We start from the raw sequence: 21,179 nt of genomic DNA, 5'->3' as shown, positions 1-21,179 counted from the left end.
TACAGGTGTATTGAGAGATATAATTCCTGGGGGATGTATCCCTGGGAATAGGGACACAGAAGAATGATATCCAGATATCCAAGGGTTATTACATTAACCTCTCTGGTGTGGCAGTGACTTCCCTTTCACTGCTGCTGTTTGCATCCAGTTCTGGGAATCCCATCTAAATCCCAGGACGGTACCAACAGCACAGGCTTTACATCCACACTCCTCCTCCCTGTTTTCAAAGCACCCGATTTCCCCTGCTCAAATCAGCACTGTCTGTGCTTTCTGCAACGGGGAAACAACAGCAAAAAGGCACTGGAGCAAACCCAGGACAAGTCATCAAAGTGTTGTGGCTAAACTCTGGTGGTCAGGGCTTTCAGCTGCTGCAGCTCAGTGTGTTACAACCATAGCATGAATTTATCTCAGATGAGTTTCAGGCTCCCTTTCGCCAACAGGAAAGGAGTGATCAATAACGTTGACTTTTCAACCCTCTTCCTCTTTCCTTAGCATTATGCAACCACTCATAGCCTTACTTATTTAGGAAGTAAGGCCTTTAGGGGACTTTGATCAGCCTGGCTGAAGTTTCTTCAAAGATTAACTGACTGCTTTAGAAGTAACTCAGTTCCTCTTAGGCAGGTATTTGCTCACCACGTAACTGGGTGTCGAGTGCTGTGTAGTTATAAAGTTTGCTGGGCTCAGCTGTGGATTTCCTTAACACTCTCTGCTGACATCACTGAGTCTCCTCTCAGACTCTTTTATTTTTTTTTCCCCTCTCTTTCTCCCTCCCTCCCTCTCCTCCCTCCCTCTCTCCAGTTTCTTTATTCAGGTAATTCCAACTCAGGCTTATTGCAACTTGTTTTTTGACTGACAGCGAGGGAAGGGAGACTCTCTGAGGGGTTTGATTTCTGCTGGTTTTTGGCTCTCTCTTTTTTTTTTTTTTTTAAACCTGCACACATGCCTTACTGAAAAACCATCCAACCTCTTATAAAAAAGGACTGTTTGACTTGACATGACGATAACATCTAGTAAGGAATCTGAACACTGCTCTTTTACAGGTAAGAGGTATTTGTCAAAAATGCATAAATGCTTAGCAGTGCTTTGGAAGCTGCGAGGAACTGGAAGCTGAGGAGTAGGCGCTTTCCCTGTTTTTCTTTTATTTTAGTGGTTTAAGGATTTAAACACTGTGTGTAAAAGCAAAAATGTTTATAAGACTGTGCCTCCTCGTGAACTTTGGGGTACAGGCAGTTGAGCGACAGAGCAAAAGCTGTCACGGTTTGGTCTTTCCACTGATGCAAGTTACTGAATGGGAGGTTTGTGGCTGGTATTTTTATATATATTTATATGTTTATACGTCTTTGTAACTGTTTCCCTGCCAGAAATTTTTCCTTGTAGGAGCCTACAGTGATTTATGGGGTGCTAGAAGAACAACTTTCAGGCAGCTCTTGCTCTTTTTCGAGTTCAGAAACTGGTTTTCATTGGCGTAGTGGGAAAACTTGCCTAGGACTTTGTCCTGCCCCTGTTACCTGTCTGTATGAAAAAAAGAGAGTGCAAGTTTTCCGTGGCAGGTATAAAGAATGTGAACATGCCTGGGTTGGAGAACTTTTGCCTGTGTTTTCACACCACTTGTTTACGGCAGGTTTGACTTTTCCTCACTCATCAAAATCTAAGATTGAGGTGAAAATCCTCCTCTCTTTCAGTGCAGCTCGGTTTTGCCTCCCTTTTTGTTTTAACTTTGGGATCCTGCTGTAATGAGATTTACAGATAAGTTCTTTTTTTGATCCATGGTGTGCTGATTGTAAAAAAAGAACAAAGTTGGCTTTCCTTTGTGAACAAGGAGTATCTACATTACTTTTTAACTGACCTTGATCCCTGCCTTGCCTTTGGCCATATTGCATTTAGAGGTATTTTAGGGTCTTTCTGATCACTGTGTACCTGTTGCCAAATCTGTGTTTTCCTGTGATATCTTTACCTGTGATATATTTTATTTGATTTTTAATTGAAGGGGAAAGGAGGCAATTTGCTGCTAAAGAAATGTCTTCTTTATTTCCTTGCTTGTAAAATGTCACTATGCTCTCTGCACTCTCTAATAACCAACTTATGGGAGGGAGGAAGCAAGGCTGGAATGTAACATAGTGCTGGTTGTACAGTACAAACTGGCATTGCTTTTCAAAAGCAGAGTGTAGACCAGACCAAAAACTTCCCCAAGAATTCCATCCCAGCAAATGAGGCATGGCCTGGAGACAAAAACAGCAGCAGATGACTTGGGCTTCAGTCTTCCAACACACATACAATAATTCAGCCCTGTTACTTTTTATAGAACTTCAAATGAAAACAAATAGTTCTTTTTTACCCTGGCTCCCCCGTGCAACAAAGCAAACGAGCCATCAGCCCTGATGGCAGCTGAGTTTTTTATTTGTCCAGATTTCATTAAAGAAGTCTGGAATATTATTCCTGCCTCTTCTCCTGTTTCCCTCTCCTAAGACACAGAGTTCCTAGAGACAGGCTGTATTCTTTGGGAACAGGTAGAGACCAAAGCTGTGAGGGACCAAGAAAAACAGGAGTGTAACTTCTTTGCAGGCTGAACCTCAGAACGTTTTGAAACAAATTTTGCTTTACTGTGCTTCCAGGAAAAACAAGGCAGATTTTGGGGTGATGTCTTTTTGGTTTATTTGTTTGTTTGTTTTAATGGAGGGAAAGGTTTTTACCTTATAGGAAATAATGGGTATGAAAATTAGTAAAACTTATTGGTTGAGGTATCAAACAGTTAAAATCAACCTTGTCAGTCCAAATTGATTCACTAAATGGGAATATTTGAAAGATATCTTCCTGCTGAGCTGTCCTTCACCCCTTGGGATGAGAGAGCATTCATGAATGACTTGAATGAGTTACTACAGACTCGAGAATCATTTTAGCCTTCAGTGTGTCTGTTAATATGGCAAATATCTTGGTAAAAATCCTGTGCATGGTCCTGGAGTAAACAGGGCACTGCTGGAAAAAAGTAGCTCCCTGATTTCTGTGTTGGCTGTGCATGAATTGAAATGCCTGTTCATTCCATACCTATCTATCCTGAAAGGTGTGAAATGCTCATGGAGAACAGCCAAAACCACTGGACACAGAACTAACCAGAGCATCCTAAGCATGAGATTGTCTTTGTGTGACTGGCACACTCTGAGGCTCACGGCAATCTGAGGTCGTGGTCAGGCAGGAAGGGAGCAAACAAAGACCTGAATGCTCCAGGTGTCATCATCCTTCACTGGAAAAATACTGCGTGGACATAAAGAGGGGAAGGGCATTTTTGGGATAACACATCTGCAGGTATTTACACCCATTGGGGTATTTGGCAAATTTCCTCTTCCAGCAGAGCCTTTTGCAAACCTTCACCTGCCCCTGGGGAAAGGCTGAGAGTGAACTGCTGGGACATGGGTTGGACTCAGCAGGTGTCTCAGCAAGGTGCTATCACGCTGTGCAGATTCCTTCTGGCTGCAGAACACCCTTGGAGATGTTTTCCTTTCTCTGGGGGAGCCTTGTAAGCTTTGAGACACCAAGGCTGGAGAATCCTTACTGAGGAGACCCGGTTGACTTCCCAGGTGTTGGTAGTGAGCACCTGATCATTTCTGATCTGTTCCAAGCCCATTCCCTCCCTGCTCTGTGTCTGGTGAGGTATGAGTCATAGAATCATAGAATCAGCCAGGTTGGAAAAGACCTCTGAGATCATCAAGTCCAACCCTTGAACCAACCCCGCCGTGGTTCCCAGCCCATGGCACTGATGCCACATCCAGTCTGTCCTTAAACACCTCCAGGGATGGAGAATCCACCACTTCCCTGGGCAGCCCTTCCAATGCCTGATTACTCTCTCTGTAAAGAATTTTTTCCTAATATCCAACCTAAACCTCCCCTGGCACAGCTCCAGACCCAGCCCTCTTGTCTTGCTGATGGTTGCCTGGGAAAAGAGACCAACCCCCCCTGGCTCCCCCCTCCTGTCAGGGAGTTGCAGAGAGTGAGGAGGTCTCCCCTGAGCCTCCTCTTCTCCAGGCTGAGCCCCCCCAGCTCCCTCAGCCTCTCCTCCCAGCACTTGTGCTCCAGTCCCTTCCCCAGCCTCGTTGCTCTCCTCTGGACCTGCTCCAGCCCCTCCATGTCCTTCCTGAGCTGAGGACACTCCTGCCTTTCTGTGGCCTTGTGATTAAGAAATTCCTTCTCCCACTTGGTTCAAATTTGACCTTGGGGGCATGTGCATTTTACCTGGTGTTTAAGGTGGAGGGGAAGCCTGAAGCTTGTGTTTGGTACCTTTTGAAACCACACTTGACTCCTTTCTGGTTTGCTTTCCTTATGGGGGTTTTGTCAGCTGGATTTGTCCGTGCTTAGAGAGCCACCTTAGCTTTGTAACTCAAGAGTCAAATAAATTTCGACTGGAACAGTAGTATGCCCTGATTAGATTAATTTAATCTCCATTGCTTTGACTCAGGTGTTTCACTGTAGGTTAGGTCACAGTTTGCAGGACACCTCTCTGGTTTTACATTATGCACTTTTCCTTATCTACAGTTAGCACTTTTACATTGAGACTATATGATAAAAATGTTTATCTGTGTAATATATTCCCATAATCTGTAGTGAAGCAATATATATAACAGTGCACTGACTTACATGGCTTAAAAGGTATATTGTCAGCATGAACTCATGAAGAGAAAAGGATAAAAATACATTAGGATCAAAATTTCCCCTTTTTCTGACTGGAATTACAGTCTGACAAAAACATATAATAAAATTGATATAAATAAATAAAATAAATTAAAATAGTCAGAATAAGTAGAATAAAATAGTCAGAATAAGTAGAATAAAATGGATGTTCACAACATTTTGACCAGTAAATAAATTCTTCCTGCTTAAATGATTTGAATTTCACATAATATCTTCCAAGGAAAACATCAGCCAGAAAAATGCTCCTGAGACTTTCTGATCTTGTCTCTAAAGTTCCCTCAAAGTGCTCCCTTGCTTTCTGCTCAGCAATAATCCCACTCCAGCAATAATCCCACTCCAGGCTGCCTGTCCTTACTCCTGGGAACTTCCACTCCAGCTGTCCTTTTCTGAACCCCTTCCAGCCTCTCACCCAAGCAAACAGGCCTCAGTTTCCTGCTCCCTTATCCAGAAATAATGTTTCCTGAAAGTTTCCTTCCTCAAACACTTTGACACCAAACCTAACAACAGTCCCCTCTCTCCGCCATAAACAGCCAAACCACAGCCCCGTGCTACAAGAATTGTTAAAAGGATGGGGGGAAGACAAGAAAAGATGTGTTTTCTGGGATTTTCAGAGCAAGGATGTGCTTCATTCACTCAAAGGTACATCAGGATAGGGAGGGAGGTGTTTGAGTGATGCAAAGCACTTGCAGTTCTGATTCGTTTTCTCATGCAAATGACAAAACATTCTCATAAAAATAGGATGTAAAGAGCCAAAACTTTTTAAGGCGACACTTTATTTTATGCCCATGTTGAGTTTGGTTCACTGGCAGACTTGGTGGCCTCTGTGGCACGTGGTGTTTGGTCTCTTGACTGTTCCCAGCTTACTGCTTCTGAATCAAACCTCCTTTTTCCTTAAGATTAGGCAAAAAGTCACTTGTTACGAGGGACTCTGTTTATGAGTTATGAATTAACGTGGTGAACGTCAGCCCAGGGGTGCTGAATGTCCATTCCCTGCTGTGGAATGTGCTGAAAAGGGGCTGAAAGCTCCTGTCAAGGCACAAAAGGGTCAGAGTGGAATGGCCTGCGGTGCAAAATGCTTCCATGGGACCAGAGGTGACTGAACACAGCAAGGGCAGGTGTGGGAGAGCCAACAGAGCTGTTTTAATCTGTGTATAATGGACAAACAGAAGGGTCCAGGTCTGGTTCTCGTTCACACCGTGGCCCTTCCACGGTGCTGGGGGAGATGTGGAGGCCAGATGTGGCTTTTCAGCATCACATCATGGGCTCCAGGTCGTGGGCTGTTTGTTTTCATCTGGGAGAACAGAATTCAACACGAAAAACCCATAGAATCATGCCTGTACTTCAGTTAGTTTTCGTCTAAAGCTCTGTCATACTGCTAGAAATCTTAATAACAGATTTTTTTTTCCTCATACCTTTGGTCTTCTTGAGCTAATTATGCTAAATTAACTAAGGCCACAACCCTCACTCCCTGTCCTCAGGACGGGTAACAACATTACTGGTGCTTCAGCACAAGTTTTGAGGAATTCCTGGTCCTTGAAGTTCATTCCTACTCTGCTCTGTAGTTGCAGTTTAAAAAAAGCTCCAGATGACTACCCACAAAACCAAACCCCAACACAAAACAAAACAAAACAAAACAAAAGGCCCCAAGCCCCCAAAACAACCAAAAACTTCCCCCAAAACCCAAAAAAATCAAAGCCAAATAAAATTTAAAAAAAACAACAAGACCAAAACACCACCACCACCACCACAACAACCAAAAAAACCCAAAACATGTACTGAACCTTAAATATATATTTTTGGAACAAAGATGTATAAAATTTTACATTGATTTCTTCTCTTGTCAGAGTAAAAAAAGCTGTCACTTGATCGTGACCCAAAATAATATTTATTGGTGGTAAATCTTCCTCCTCTTTGTAAGGTCTCAGGTAATAGGAAAACAAATTCCTATTTTAAGAAAATTTCTTAGTGTTTATGTGCAGAATTCCCAAAAGACTCATTTCAGTGGAGCAATCCCACTGATTTCTCCTCCTACTGCACCTTGGTGGAGGATTCTGCCTTTGCAGGAGTATTTTTGGTTGGCAAACAGTGAAAATGTGAAAGGAGACACCATGTCTTTAAATGCTCCAGAGCTTCTCTAGATCTCATAAATAATGATTATAAACAATGAATACATCGTCAAGGATAAGCTTTTGTTTGTGATTGCTTTAAGTGATCTTAAGAAATTTAGTTGTTAACCACCCAAGATGTCACATAAAGACTGACAATGTCACAGAGGTCAATAATAACCTTTTTTTCTCACTAGAAACTTTGATTTAAGCATGTTTCTCTATGAGCTCAAAATCAACAGTGAAATCAGCAAAAAAACCTGGGAGAACAACCAAAATCCTCATTCCCCAGATTCAAAAGAGGTGATTCTGTGACCATGGATGATCACAAGCCTTCAGTCATGATGAATCCTTATTTTGGGGAGGGACATGGTGACAGTTTCCATGTTGATGACACAGACAAGCAATCTGACCTGTGGCAGGGAATGTCCTGGGCAAGAACCTGTAAAAGAGAGCAGACTTACCCCACATCTTGTTTTAGATTCCTAGGTAGGTTGTTTTTATACAAAAAGCTTGTTCATCACCTTCAGCGGTGTATAATTTGCATTCTTTTACAGTAACTAAACTATATGTGTGATGGAAGGAGTGCATCTAGTTATGTAACCCTACATTGGATTCCACTTGGCACAGCATTTTCTGTGGGATTTAACCTGAAAAGCTTCAGCAGTAAGAGTCAAACCAGGATATTCCAACTTAAAATATGCACCTGTTCTACTTAATTTACATGTGTCAACCTCGTGCTTCCAGGAGTAGCGGGGTTACCCCCACACGCACCAGAAAAGATGATTTTCATGCAATAAGTAAACTTGGCACCTTTCAAAAGCACTGGCCTGGTTATAGAGGCGCAAGGAAAAGATGATTTCAGCTGTTTAGAAGTTTGACATCTGGTCTCAGGCCATCAGATGGGCACCTCCAGGGATTAGAGGAAGAGGCAGACTCACCGTGTGGAGATGTCCAGCTCTCTCCACCGACTCTGCCTTGGAGGATTAGCTCAGAGTAGGCAGAAACCTTTTAGGGAACTAACCTGAACAGGGAGGAATTTCAACCTACCGAATCCCACAACTGGCCTCTCAGTGCAGAACTGCTGCCTCAGAGTGAGGTTTTCAGATGCCTGGTATTCCCAGGTGACTTTTAAGGAAAGCATATCTCCAAATTTCTTTTAGACAGGACTCACCTGGGCTCATCCCACACCGTGGGCAGCAGGGCAGGGGGGGATTCTGCCTCTCTGCTCCTCTCTGGTGAGAATCCCCCTGCAGAGCTGCTCCAGCCCTGGGGAACAGTGCAGCAAGGACATGGAGCTGCTGGAGAGAGTCCAGAGCAGGTCCCAAGAGGATCTGAGGGATGGAGCAGCTCTGCTGGGAGGAAAGGCTGGGAAGGTTGTGATTGTTCAGCCTGGAGAAGAAAAGGTTTTGGGGTGAGTTGATTGTCTACTGTCCCTTCAGTCCTTGAAGGGAGCCTATGAGGAAGATGGAGGAGGAATATTTCCAAGGGCCTGGAGTGACAGGCCAAGTGGGAATGGCTTCAAATTGAAGAGAGAGTAGGCAAGACATTAGGAAGGAATTTTTTCCTCTGAGGATGGTGAGGTCCTGGCAGATTAATAAAGAAAGGGAAAACTTCAAATCTTCTCTAAATTATTTCAGATCTAACAGCAAGCGGTGCATGGTGGGACACACAGGAGGAAGTTGCTGGATGGGGAGGTGTTTGTTGAAGTTGTGATGTGTCTCAAACCAGGTGTACTTTCAGGATATGGTGAAGAGAGGAATTTTGTGTGTGTATAATAAGAAGGTGTTGTGGAATGGCATAAGAGAATTGTAAAACAGGGAGGGAGCAAAAAACTGCCAGGGACTGATTTGGTGAGAAAGAGGAATGAGACGCCAACAAAGAGCAGAAGAAAGCAGAGCTATGGGGGCCAGGGCTGTGAGCTTCAGGGGTGTAAAGGAATGAAAGAGGTGTTTGAATTAATGAAGGGGAAAATAAAATGGTCGAAAAAGCAGACAGGAAAGAAGATTTTTACCCTGGAAGTCTGAGGGATTTGGCCATGGGACAGATGAGAAGGACTCTGAGCAGGAGGTGCACTGGGAAATGGTTAATTAATAAATTGAAGCTCTGGACTTGAAGAAAAGGCAGATTTTGGAGATGCTGTGGCAGCAAGCTGCCTACAGACGAGTCATGCAGCAAGTGGAAGTGCTTTTTAGAAAGAAAGTGCTTTTCCTTTGGGAAAGGCTGGGCTTGACTACGAGTCACCAGAACTGGGAATGAAGGAGTTTTCTGCTCTGTCTTTAAGGTGCCACCTGACTGGTGGAGTGACAGTCTCTGGACTTTCAGAAATGTCACTTATCTTAACCCCATCTGAAATGTGCTGCTGCAATTTGAGATAGTCAGGGTCCTGCTCAGCTACTTTTTGCAACCACTTATCTTTAGCAATTACCTACAAAATACCAATTCCTTTCAACAGCACTAAAATAGAACATAAACAGCACTAAAACAACATAGAAAGGTCTGCTAGTTACACATTTCCCATCAAGGGTGGTTTTCCATGAAAATGGAGGCTTGATTAAATTAAATATTACAGGAAAAATACAGAGGGTTAGAGATCAAAAAGTTTGATATTTTTTCCACTGAAAAAATGATCTCTTGTGGGCAATGTACCTGATTTCCTCATAGCCCAGTTATTCTTTGTGCCTTGGACTCCTCAGCCGGGCTGTATTTCCACTGATGGATCGAGCCTTATTACAGAAAGTAATTGGGGAACGGTGGTATTTCTTATTCCCATAAATCAGGCTGCTTGGAAAACATCAAAGTGACTCGTGAAATTCATGGCATCTGTAAAACTTACAAAAAAAAAAGAAAAAAAAAAGAAAAGACGAGGAAGAAGTTACTGAATGTTGTAGAACCTTAAAAAATAAATTCGCGGCGTTTTCTGGACGTCGTCGGAAAAATCTCCTTGGCAGAGCAGGAACAATGTTCTATTCAGTCCAATCACCCCAGTGATCAAAGCTAGACCTTCCCAAGCTCCCAACTGCACAAGATTGCAGGGATGACATGGGATCATAAAGGAACAGCCATAAAGATAAGGTGTGTGTAAATAAACAGGCAAAACAGCCCCCTTTGAGCACAAGGAAACGCAGCAACTTTGAAAAACAGCGTGAGATTTTTCTCTTGCTGGGGGCCCATCATCTCTGTTTTTATGGAGGTTCCCAAGAAACTGTAAGACCAAGAGAAATGATGAGGGAATTGCACAGTTATGTCCCCAAATCCCAGCAAATCCCAGGACAGGCTCTGTTCTCCAAGTGTCACTTGTCACCAAACCAGGAAACTCGTGTGGCCTCTACAGCTCCAGAAGGCTCAGATCGTTCATCCAAAAAGCTTTATGGACTGAAAATGCAGGTTTGGATGGAAGATCTAATGAATCCATGGGAATTTGGTAGGGCAGCTCAGACTGGAAAAGCCTTGAAAACAAACTTGAAGGGTAAAAAAATTTCCATGTTGACTTTGTGGAAGCGAAAATGTCGCGATCGGTCGCTTCGAGGCACGTTTTGTTCCTCACCTGATTTAAATTAGACCCACACCTATATCTCTGCAAACATCAAAGCAAAATGAAAGGTTTGCTTTTGGTTTGAACTAACAGCCAGAATTACCCTTGTTGTTTTTTGTTTTTTTCTTTTTTAATTTTGCCAGAAAGAAAAAGTTGAAGTGGGGTTTTTTTGCCCTTTTTTTTTTTTTTGCTTTTGTTTTGTTTGTTTTGATATTTCTGGTTTGGCCAGAAAAATCCAAAAATATTGATGTGCACCAGTACATTCTTGCTATTTCCTCCCTTTCAGAAGCCACAGTCTCTGCAGCAGACTGAGGGGTCTGTGTCATGGAAATGTGCAGGGATCAAGCAATTTGGGAGAGCAATGAGGAAAAACAAATATTCTTTTCCCTCTGATTCCTTAGGAGTTTATCTGGAAGACACACAATCCTGGGCTGTGTGACCTCCCAATCAAGAAACTCAGGAAACAGCTTCTTCTTAAAAATATATATATTATTATTCTGATTTTTGCACATGTGTGAGAGTGACAACAAACTTCTGTACAGTGTGAGCATTTTGCTGATGGAAAGGATAAATAATTAACCCAGCACATTTTAATTTCCATCACCTAAGAGGGAAGGGATACAAACCAGCCCAGGGCTCTAAATCCATGGGTTAATTTCAGCTTAACTTGGCAGGTGAACAGAGGCTTCAGAAATTATGTCCCAACAAGCTCCACGAAACTGGGGAGCTCTGGAAGTCAGAGAGGATTTATTAATTCCCTCACTGAGAAGAGGAAATCAAGGAGGACCAGCCTTAACAAGACATCAGAGAATCCCCACAGAGGCAAGGGCAAACAAAAGGGTTTGGATGGAATTTTTGTGTTGTTACAGCCCTGGGGGTCACCCTGGAGGTACCAGAACAGGAGGGAACAGTGTTTTGGTGGCTCTTTCCTCATGTCCTGAGGGTTCCTGCCACCCCATGAGCCACACAGCAACCCTGTGGGAGGGAAGGTGGAATTCCAGCAGCCTTCCCTCTGCCAGGCTGCTCTGGGGAAAAACAGGAGCCCTTTGTTCTTGTCCACCACCTCTCACACAGTCCAAGGCCAGGTTGGATGGAGCTTGGAGCAACCTGGTCCAGTGGAAGGTGTCCCTGCCCATGGCAAGGGGGTGGAACTGGATGATCTTTAAGGTCCCTTCCAACCAAAACAATTCTGTGATTCTATGAAGCTGCTGGTAGCCTAAAACACCCTATTAAAGGGAGCAGGGAGTGACGCAGCTGAAAACTGTAATTTCCACTTAAAACTCCCCAATGATTCTCCCCATTAATCTTTGATTTTCTTCCATTCCTCTCCTAAAATACCAATGCACTCAGGAGTGCTAAGTAGTTCCCATAAAAAGAATGGAATTCTACCAACCAGAAGTTTTTGCTTTTTAATTATTAATTTTTAAATCTCCTTAGCACTCCACAGTTGCAGCTCAGAGTCCCAAGCAAAGCACTGGGGCTTGAACCCTGTGCACCTCAGGAACACAGAGTTCTCATGGACAACACTGGGATTCTTTCCTGTTCCTGCTCTGAAATAACAGGTATAACTAAATTCCTCCTCCTGCTCCAGGGGGTTCTCCCCTTAAAATGTGCAGAAGCGGAAAAAAGGGTATTTTTCCATTTGTTGCAAGGAGAGCCTGAAAGCTTGGCACACAAGTGAGCCATGTCCTGGAATTTGGGTGGGTCTAGGAAAAAGCACAGACCTCAGTGGAAAACATATACGGGGGGGGCGGGGGAGGGGGGAAAAAAAACCCTTTAAAACCTAAAATAAACAAAACCAAGGAATGGGCAAGAAAAAAAAAAAAAAAAAAAAAAAGGAGAAAAGTGCCCTGAAATAAAACCCTTGGGCAGCACTGAGGATAAGCAACCCTACACCAACTGGAAAGTGCTGCTGGTGGTTTTAGTTCATCCCTGATCACCTCGAAGAGGCAGGTGGAAGGCCCTGGTTTATATATTACTCCAGAATTTAGTGGGTTTTAGGACCCCCCATGACCATTTCTGTCCTTCCTGGAGCTGTGGCCACTATCCATGAGGCTGGTGAGGCGACAGTGCTTGGGTGGGACAGGAGTAGGGCCAGGGATGGAGAAGAGGATGGGGACAAGTTGTGTAAGGGCACATAAATATTTGCCTGTGAGATACCACATGCCCTGATTTTGTTGGGCGCTGTTGAATTTTCTTTCCAGCATTTAAAAGTTTTAACGCTCTGTTTTTGTTAAATAGCTCCCAGACATTTGTTTGAGATGAAGCTGAGTTTGATCTCTGTTCATCAGGCCTGGACAATCAAGGGAAATGGTGCTTCATGCAATTTGTAGTGCAGAGAAAACAGTAGGAATGGACATTTTTGAAGCTGTTGTGTCCCTCAAAGAGAATATTGGGCCCACTTTCTCATTCACAGTAGAGTAATTCATTATAAAAAATAATTAAGTTATCTATATATGTCCCTGCTGTGCCAGCAGCATCACCTGTGCTTTGCCTAAGAGAGAAGGACATTCACTGTAAAAATAATTCAGATTTGGGTGAGGGAAGTGGATTTTTCCTCTCCCATTTAGCTAGGGTGGAAGAAGAATTGCTTTTTGAAAACATTTTGCACAGCGTGAACTTGTTCACACAGGCAGGGCAATTCTTCATAACCAAATAACTTCCTGAGGAAAATCAGCTTGTAACAAGTTTTAAGATGAAGCCACGACAAACCCATCCTTCTCCCTTGGAAATGTACTTTGTAGGATTGCAAAGATCACCAGTCCAAACTCACTGCTGCGTCCTGGCCATGCAGAGAAGACAAAAATTTGGCTTATTTAGCATTTAGCTCTGTATTTATCATTACTCTGCCTGTGTGAAGCACGAATCAGCTGCACCACACAGGTAAGAGAGACCCAGAAACTCTCAGAGGAAAAGCTTTACTACTGTAACAACATCCATCTTCCTGCTGGGTCAGGGTGTGCTGTTTTAGATTTGATTCTTTCTACATTAGGAATAGATGAACAGAAGCTTACCAATATTCAGACCTTGAAAGAAAATTATTTTTTTCCCTTGACAGCTTCCTGGCCTTTTGCAATCCTACCATTACTTTCAATACTAGTGAGGTTTTTAGATATTTTAAAGGCCTAGGAATTTAATTGTTTTGGGGGTTTTTTTGGTGGAAGCTTCTTTTCATAGCCTGGTATTTCAGCTTTGAGATGTGGCTGCACAGGAATGGAAAATCAGGAGAGTGTTTCTCTCTGCAGTGTTTGTGAATATGCACGCACAGAGGGATATTTGTGGGGGACTAAAGCCATTCTTCATGAGTCCGTGGTGTGGGCTAAAGGAGAGCTGTGATTTATGGGAAATGTGGAGGGAACACATCCAAAATTGTGCCTGACACCCCGGAGGGAGCCTCACCCCCCAGCCACACCTACCCCGAGCTCTGGTGTGCAATGACTAATTAAAGAACAAACCCCAACTTGACTGGGATGCAGGGTGATGAATTGACATCACAAAGGGTAATTAAAAAGGGTAATTAACTGTATTTATACCACAGGGTTGGCACAAAAGCGGGAGGTGATGCCCCTGAGACAAGGCTGGTGCTGGGACCTGGTGCCTGATGTGGGGTTTGAGGCTTCGGGGGATTTGTCGCCCAAGAAAATAGAGGCACAAACCACTGTGAACGGCCTGGAATATCCCACTGCTGCCTGATAAATATCTTTCATCTCCCAGCTGTGGGAGCTGAGAAAGAGGGAGAAGAAGTAGCCCTGGGGAAGACAAGTTGCAGCTGTTTTAGCCAGATTTTGTGAACTGCAGCGAAGTGCTAACTTTTCTCCCTGCCTCTTGCATAACCATGACTAGGCACTGCTATTCATTTCCAGCCACCTGCTGACAATTTAAATTAAAAATCTAGAGGAAGTTTCTAGTTTGGGGTTTGTTTGCTTGCTTGTTTTTAAGCAAAACCAGATTTTTGTTAGACCGAGAAATGAATTTTGGTGGGGAAAAAAAAAGCAAACAAACAAGGAAAGAAACCGGGGAAGTTTTCTGTCCCACTAACACTTCTGCAGGTCTGAAGCAAAAGCAGCAGATTTCAAACCAGCTGGAGGATGGCAAATAAGTTGTTTATTATTATTATTATTATTATTATTATTATTATTATTATTATTATTATTATTATTACTACTATTATTCGGTGGCAGAGTAACTGTCTGCCAGATTATGAAGTGATGGGTGAGTTCTGGGAAGGTTAAAAACAAGGTGCTGTCATTTACCTGCTGTGAAATAAAGGAAAGCAAGGACACAGCCAACTCTCCAGTGAGCAGGGGCTGACAGTCATAGCAAGATTATCATGGAATAATGGAATAGTTTGGGTTGGAAGGGACCTTAAAAATCATCCAGTTCCAACCCCTCAACTTTCCTCTAGACCAGGATACTCAGGGCTCCACTCAACCTGTCCTTGGACACTTCCAGGGATCCAGGGGCAGCCACAGCTTCTCTGGGCAACCTGTGCCAGGGCCTCCCCACTCTCACAGGAAAGAATTCCTTCCCAATATTTAGACTTAAACTTCTATCCTTCAACTTAAGGGTATTCTGCCTTTTCCTGTCACTCCATGTGAAAAGTCCCTCTCCAGCCACCTTTTAGGCACTGGGAAGCTATTTTGAGGTGTTCCTTAGGCATTCCCAGTCACAGGTTTGTTCTCTGGTGACCTGGGAGGGGATTCCCCTCCCTATGAACTTTGTGAGACTCAACAACCTGAGCAGTAAATGCCTTCATGCTCATTATTTTCCATATTGGTACCTCATGAAGCTGCCACCACGTGACTAAAACACCAGAAGGAAACACGGTTGTCCCTCTCTTGGGTACAGAAACACAAAACTCTTGGCACATGAACTGGTGAAGGCAGATTATAGACAGGTGACTTATACCAGGCAGCACATAAAGAGCCATAAAGTGAGGTAAAACATGGCTTTTGAGGCAAAAAAACTCAACCTGCTTGAGCCCCAGCCCTGAAATCAGAGACAGGAGCAGCAGTGCAGCCTCTCTGGTTGGATCTGTGTTCTGGAGAGGTGGCCTGTCCAGGCTCTGGGATGGGGAAGGCAGCAGGAGCTGTGTGAAAACACATGCCCACAGCAATTGGAGCAGCTGGCTGGCAAAGGGCCTGCTCCCAAAAAAGGAATTAAGTACTTAAGCAGGACTTAGGTAGGCCTTAGTTGACTAAGTGAAAAAGTATTCTGCAGAAAATCCCTGCCCAGCTCGTGTTCCGTGCTGGAATGTGTACAGGTGCCTTCCTTTCTGACCTTCATTCTGCTGGATGCCCAAGAGCTCCGTGTTTGGGCTTGTCACAGAACACCCTGCACAACACCAAAGGGATTGGTTTATCTCATGGCCAAGTAAGGAGAGCCAAAAATGAGGCATTCCTTGGCTTGCCTTCAGTGTTCTCCCAGTATATCCCCTGATCTTCTTCTCCACCTCCCTCCTGCAGAGCAAGGCTCCCTGATCCATGTGGCTGCTGCCTCTTGTGTTCCCAAATCCGGTCATTGGAGGAGGTGGAGGTGAGGCTCCTCCTGGAGTCCGAGGCTTTGTTCCCAAATTTCCACCCTTGCAAGGGAGTTCATTGATAAGGAACTGGGAAGATGGGGAGGAGAGACCTGGCACTTCCTAATGAAGCTGCATCACTGCATGGATGAGGATTTATAAGGCCAGAAAGCAGGAAGGCACTGACATTACTCTATGAATGGGATGTTGTGGTGCTCATGGAGAGTGAGACCTTCAGTCTCTGCACCAAAACATGCTGATGTGTTCACACTCTGTGTTCCTGAAGCAAAAGACACCAAAACTGTCTGAACATGGAGGCAGAAACATCTCCAGGCATTTTTTCTTGGCTTTCATTTTGGAAATGGCTGTTTTGTTTTGACCGACACATTAAAGTGTGTTCCTCGAGGAAAACTTCAGCCCAAAGGGGTGAAGTTCTGTAAAATTTGAAATCATTGAAAATAAGAGTCCTCCCTGCCCATGGCAGAGGGGTTGGAACTAGATGATCTTTGAAGTCCCTTCCAACCCAGACCATTCTGTGGTTCTGATTTTATGATATAATAGAGAGGTCAGGAATAGGTGCTGTGAACCTACAGCGAGATATTTGTTGAACATAAACCAGTAATCTTGTGAGAAACAGCTCTGCTGCCACCACTACACACTTGTCTGGTGGTGGTGTAAGCACAACTAGTTTGGATCTTTGGATTCACAGAGGGTGGGAAAGAGGAGAAGAAGAGGATGCAAAGCAAAATGGGGGAAAACAGGATAATGAGAGATACTATTGTGGCAAAGAGAAAGACCTCAGGGAGAAGGAAAGACAGGATTTAGCTACTGAAACCCCCCGCAGGTATCCTGGCAGGGAAGAGTGAAGAAATTGTGGCAGTGACTGCAAAACAGGACAACATTAGGCTTTAAGCTCTCTGAAGGTCTAGTCCTGGCTTTATATAGAGAAAAGACATCACTGCCATCCTCCCTTAGCTCAGTTCCTTCTCTGAGGTGTTGCTGAGATGTTTAATGTTCCCACAACAGGCCGAAGATGTAACTGAAAGTGGAAGTGCAGGGTATGAGCTTGCTAAGCTTCGTGCAACAATAAATGTCCCTTTCAGCCTTGCAGAGCAGTTCTGGCATCCAGTTTCCCAGAAACGGAGAGGACAGGATTTCAGGAGTCTGTTTAGACTTGCCCAGGTAGAAAGAGCCAGGCATGGTTTGCACAGCAGGAATGAGGAAAGGGTAAGAGGGTGGGAAGAGCATCACAGCACAGGCAGGTTTAAAATGTTTAACTGTGCTCCCAGGGTGTTTGAAAAGAGTTTGAAGCAACAATACACCAGCAAGGGAGACGTTCAGAAGGATTTTCTGTTGCCTGCCCTGCTGAAGAAAAACCATTTGTTAAAATAAAAAAGCAGGGCAGGTTTCTGGGGAACCTATTTTTTTTATTTTTTTTTTCCCAACAGTGTTGTGTAAACCATATTACTGAACACGAAAAGGAGAGTTTCAGAAACTGAGGAGCTTATTTACTTCTTCCTGGAAGAAGCCTTTGGTGTCCTTGAAGGTTCCTGGACTGAAGGTTGTGCATGGCCAAGTCCCCTGTTTGTCCACAGAGCTCAGGGTGGATGCTGGAGGGCAGGTTTTTGGAAGGGTGGATGCTCACTTGTGGTGTGTCAGCTGCTCAGACACTTGCAGGATGTGCTTTTTCTCCACTTGGAGGCCTGATCCAGAGATCTGGAAAATCACTGGGAGCTTCTCCATCGGCTTTGAGTCATCTTTTGCCTTCTCTCTGCCTTGGTTGTTTTCCTGTTTCTTCACATCAGTGTAGCTTCCAAGGCTCCTCTGTGTAAATAAATAGTTACTGCAAAGCTTTGCACCCTACCCTGGGGAACGACAAGATTCCCATACAAATATCCCCAAGAAAGGGATATTTGTACACCACAAGACTTCTCCAGCTTTAATTATTCTTCCATGCCCAGATATCAGGAGGGACGAAGATGGATTTGGGTTTTCACTTCCTTTAACGCTGCTCTGCAAAGAGTTGTTGCCCTGGCAAAGCATCCTTTTGCAGCCTCTGCTTCCCTCCCTCTGCCCCTGCTCCCTTTGTGTTCCACAACTCAGCCAGGGAGCAGGATTTTGCCTGTTGACAGTTGTACAGCATAACCTGGTGCTCAGCCCAGGGGGAGGAGAGGAGGATGTTCATGCTAGGCAGAGCACTGAGAATTCAGGAGGGACTTTTGTAACCTACTGAACCACGGCAGACCTAGGAAAGATCTGAAGATTATGCAGTTCTTTTCCATGTTTTCTTTCCTCACCCCTGCTCTCTCTCTCTTTTTTTTCTTTTTTTTTTTCCCTTTTTTTCTTGCTAATGATTTTTTGCCGGTTGAAAAAACAGTTCAAGTCGTGCCCCCGTCTCAGAGTGGCAGTGAAGCATGCCTGAGGATTTGCTCCAGTGGCAAAGCAGATCTGATTGGGAAAAAAAGCAAACAGCAGAGGCCATTCGAGCAAGTCATGCTCCTGAACCCTTTCAGTCAGTGGTGGCTGCCAAAAGAGGTCTTGCACAAGCAAATCTGGCTTCATGCAGGAGGAACATTTTTGCATGTATGCAAGCTGGCTCTGACTCCTTGATAATGTGGTCTCTGGAAGCAGTGTTAATGTGCTTCTTAGATCCCTGGCTGCTGGAATTACCTTAATATCAAGGTATTCATGGTTTGGTATGTAGCTCTATGTTTTATTGACTTTGTCTGCACTGAACTCCCTAACGAGCATATGCTCTGCTGGGGAGTCGCCTCTGGCTGTTCCAAAGGGCTGGTGAGGAAAGGAGGTAATTCATAGGGCATTAGAATGCTAAACAAGTCTGAGATGATTGTATTTTCTTCCCTCTTGAAGTATGTTTCCTTAACTGTACCTCAAATCACTTTTATTTGCAGCTACACTTTGATTTACAGTAACAAAAAAATAATTTATCAGTGTAAAATCAGCTAGGGAACAGACAGTAGGTGTTCTTTTAATTTAAAAATGGATGTTATATTATTATTCAGCCTTGTTTGCTTATATTAGCTTACTGTGCTAGACATGCTTTATGATTTAGAGTGACTATAAACCAAACAAACCGAAGTGTTTTGGCAGAGGTGCTGGGCTTGGCTGTCAGGGCAAAGAGTCTAAGGTCCCTCTATAAAATATAAGATGAGAAATAGCAATGCAGGTGTTGTAACATGTTTTTTTTACACACAGAGACACTCATGAATCATTTATTGCGGGATATAGAACTGGTCACTTCACTCAGGAAGCAGTGGGGAACTGGGGGCAGGGGAAAATCCTCCTCTGAAGCCCTTATTTTTTTTTTTTTTTCCATGGATGGTTTCATAAGAGTTTCTCCCCCTGCCAGTGGTAAGGGAGGGGAGCAGGGGCAGCACTGCCACTGTGACAGATCCTCCTCTCTTCCCATATCAGTGGGAAGGGAAGGGAAGGGAAGCATTTCTGCAGGGAAAGGAAACCAAGAGGAATTTCCCCGGGGAGGAAAAGAGTACTAGAGGAATTCGGGATCACACAGGAAAAAGTGATGCAAGAGGAAAAAAAAAAAAAGAAAAAAAAAAGAAGGAAGCAAATCAACATAAAAAAAATACCCAATGACCAAAAAAAGCACCAGAAATTGGCTGGGATCCATTTCAGGAAATCTCTGTAAAGCTCAGTAACTTTGTCACATAGAGAAATCCAAATGATGGGAGGAGGCAGAGGATGATGGGGGAGCTCTGATCCAGCCTCTTTCATCTATATTAGACTCCAAAACGCTCCACCACGCTGACCTCACACGTGGAGATCAACATTACACACAGGGACAGCAGGGAGGGACAGAGAGAAATTGTGATTTTTTAACTGAAACATAACCTGGAGTGTGACAGACACACCAAAGCTTCTCTTCTCAGGTTAAACCTGAAAGGGCAAGTTTTGCAGCTGTCCCCCTCTGTGCTGGTGTAGCCCAGGGAAGACACTCTGCCCTGCAACTCCCTCACTGCCTCCCACCTTCTAGGGGGGAACTCTCCTGCCACGGCATTTTGGTGTCACATCTGTGGTATCAGGTGTCCTCCAGCAGGTCTGGGAATGTGGCAGGATGCAGTGGCAGGATTTGCTCCATTTGGGGCTCCTGGACAGGGAACAACATGTTCCAGGGCAGAGAAGAGACAGGGGCAAGAGAGACTCTAAGCAGGCCCTTGTGTGGGTTGAACCTTGTTCTTTACTGTGAGGGAGGTGAGACACTGGAACAAGTTGCCCAGAGAAGTTGTGGCTGCCCCATCCTTGGAAGGGTTCAAGGCTGGGCAGGGCTTGGAGCAACCTGGTCTGGTGGAAGGTGTCCCTGCCCATGGCAGGGGGTGGGACTGGATGATCTCTGAGGTCCCTTCCAACCCAAACCATTCTATAACTGTGGTTATTCCCACCTCACTCTGGCTGCTCCACGTCCCATATGTGAGGAGCTCTGATGAGGAGCCCTTGTGAGGATCTCTCATCAATGTGTGGACCCAGCTGGTGCTGCAAATGAAGAGTGTGGTGCTTGTTTTACCAAGCTTGGCACACAGTGGAAGTATCTGAGTGGTAGAACTGCTGTTTCCACCCTATCCACTGCATCCCAAACACATATTCCGACCACTTGTGCAGTAAACAGTGTCTCTGGAGCCCTGTCCCTGCCCCCCCAGCTGGAGCCCACCAGCAGGAGCCCCGAGGAGGGAGGTGGAGCCTTGGCTGTCTCCATCCCTGTGGAGGAGGAGCTGGCAGCCCTGGGGAGTTGCTCCCAGGAGCAGGAGTCCAGGTAGGCTGAGCAAGGGGGTGGGATGGGGATGTGTGTCCAGCACTGGATGAGAGAGGCCAGCTATCTCCTGGCCTGGAACTTTGTGGCAGGGAAACTTGTTCTGGCGACATGGAATTAATGGCTGAGGGGAACTGTGCTTGAGAGGGAGAAGTGAACTTATTTCAGGACAAAGTTTTCCATATGTTTTTCATCCATGTCTTATCCAGGGTGAGGCTTGGTGTCGGGAACGGAGCCTCTTCCTTAAGCATTTCCCCGACAGGTTTCCCACTACAGGTTGCACGTATTTATTGCACACTGGCAGCAGTGTTTGACTCTGGGTTTGCCTAAAGAGCAGTTGCATGTACAGCCCTTCCCACCCCCTGCCCTCCCACCCCAACCCCCATCCCAGCCCCCCCGTTTCCTCCCGTTGTTCTTTTTCGGATCACTTGAAGGTTTTTTCCTGTTTATTATCCGGACATGCTGCGCACTCTGTGGTGTTTGACTGTCACATAAGGAATCTCCTACTGGGATCATGGATGCATTCCTTTCTTTTATATATATATATATATATATATA

General features: G+C 44.6%; 1 protein-coding gene across 3 annotated transcripts in view; it reads left to right on the top strand.

The window, feature by feature from the left end:
- Positions 1-623: 623 nt before the first annotated feature.
- Positions 624-21,179, top strand: part of KCNJ15 (potassium voltage-gated channel subfamily J member 15) — a 24,207-nt gene continuing 3,651 nt past the window's right edge. The window contains exons 1-2 of one of the 3 annotated variants that reach the window (XM_017810996.1): positions 624-1,040; positions 11,758-11,882. The gene's annotated coding sequence lies outside the window, so the exon portion shown is untranslated. Of the gene's footprint in view, positions 1,041-11,757; positions 11,883-18,248; positions 18,521-21,179 lie in introns of those variants that run through there. The other 2 variants (XM_017810995.1, XM_017810997.1) reach the window with 2 other exon arrangements.

The sequence above is a fragment of the Lepidothrix coronata genome, unplaced genomic scaffold, assembly GCF_001604755.1.
Source record: "Lepidothrix coronata isolate B3197 unplaced genomic scaffold, Lepidothrix_coronata-1.0 Scaffold30, whole genome shotgun sequence".
NCBI classification, from domain to species: Eukaryota; Metazoa; Chordata; class Aves; order Passeriformes; family Pipridae; genus Lepidothrix; species Lepidothrix coronata.
Note: the sequence above shows the minus strand (reverse complement) of the source record. Positions and strands in the feature narration are given on the sequence as shown.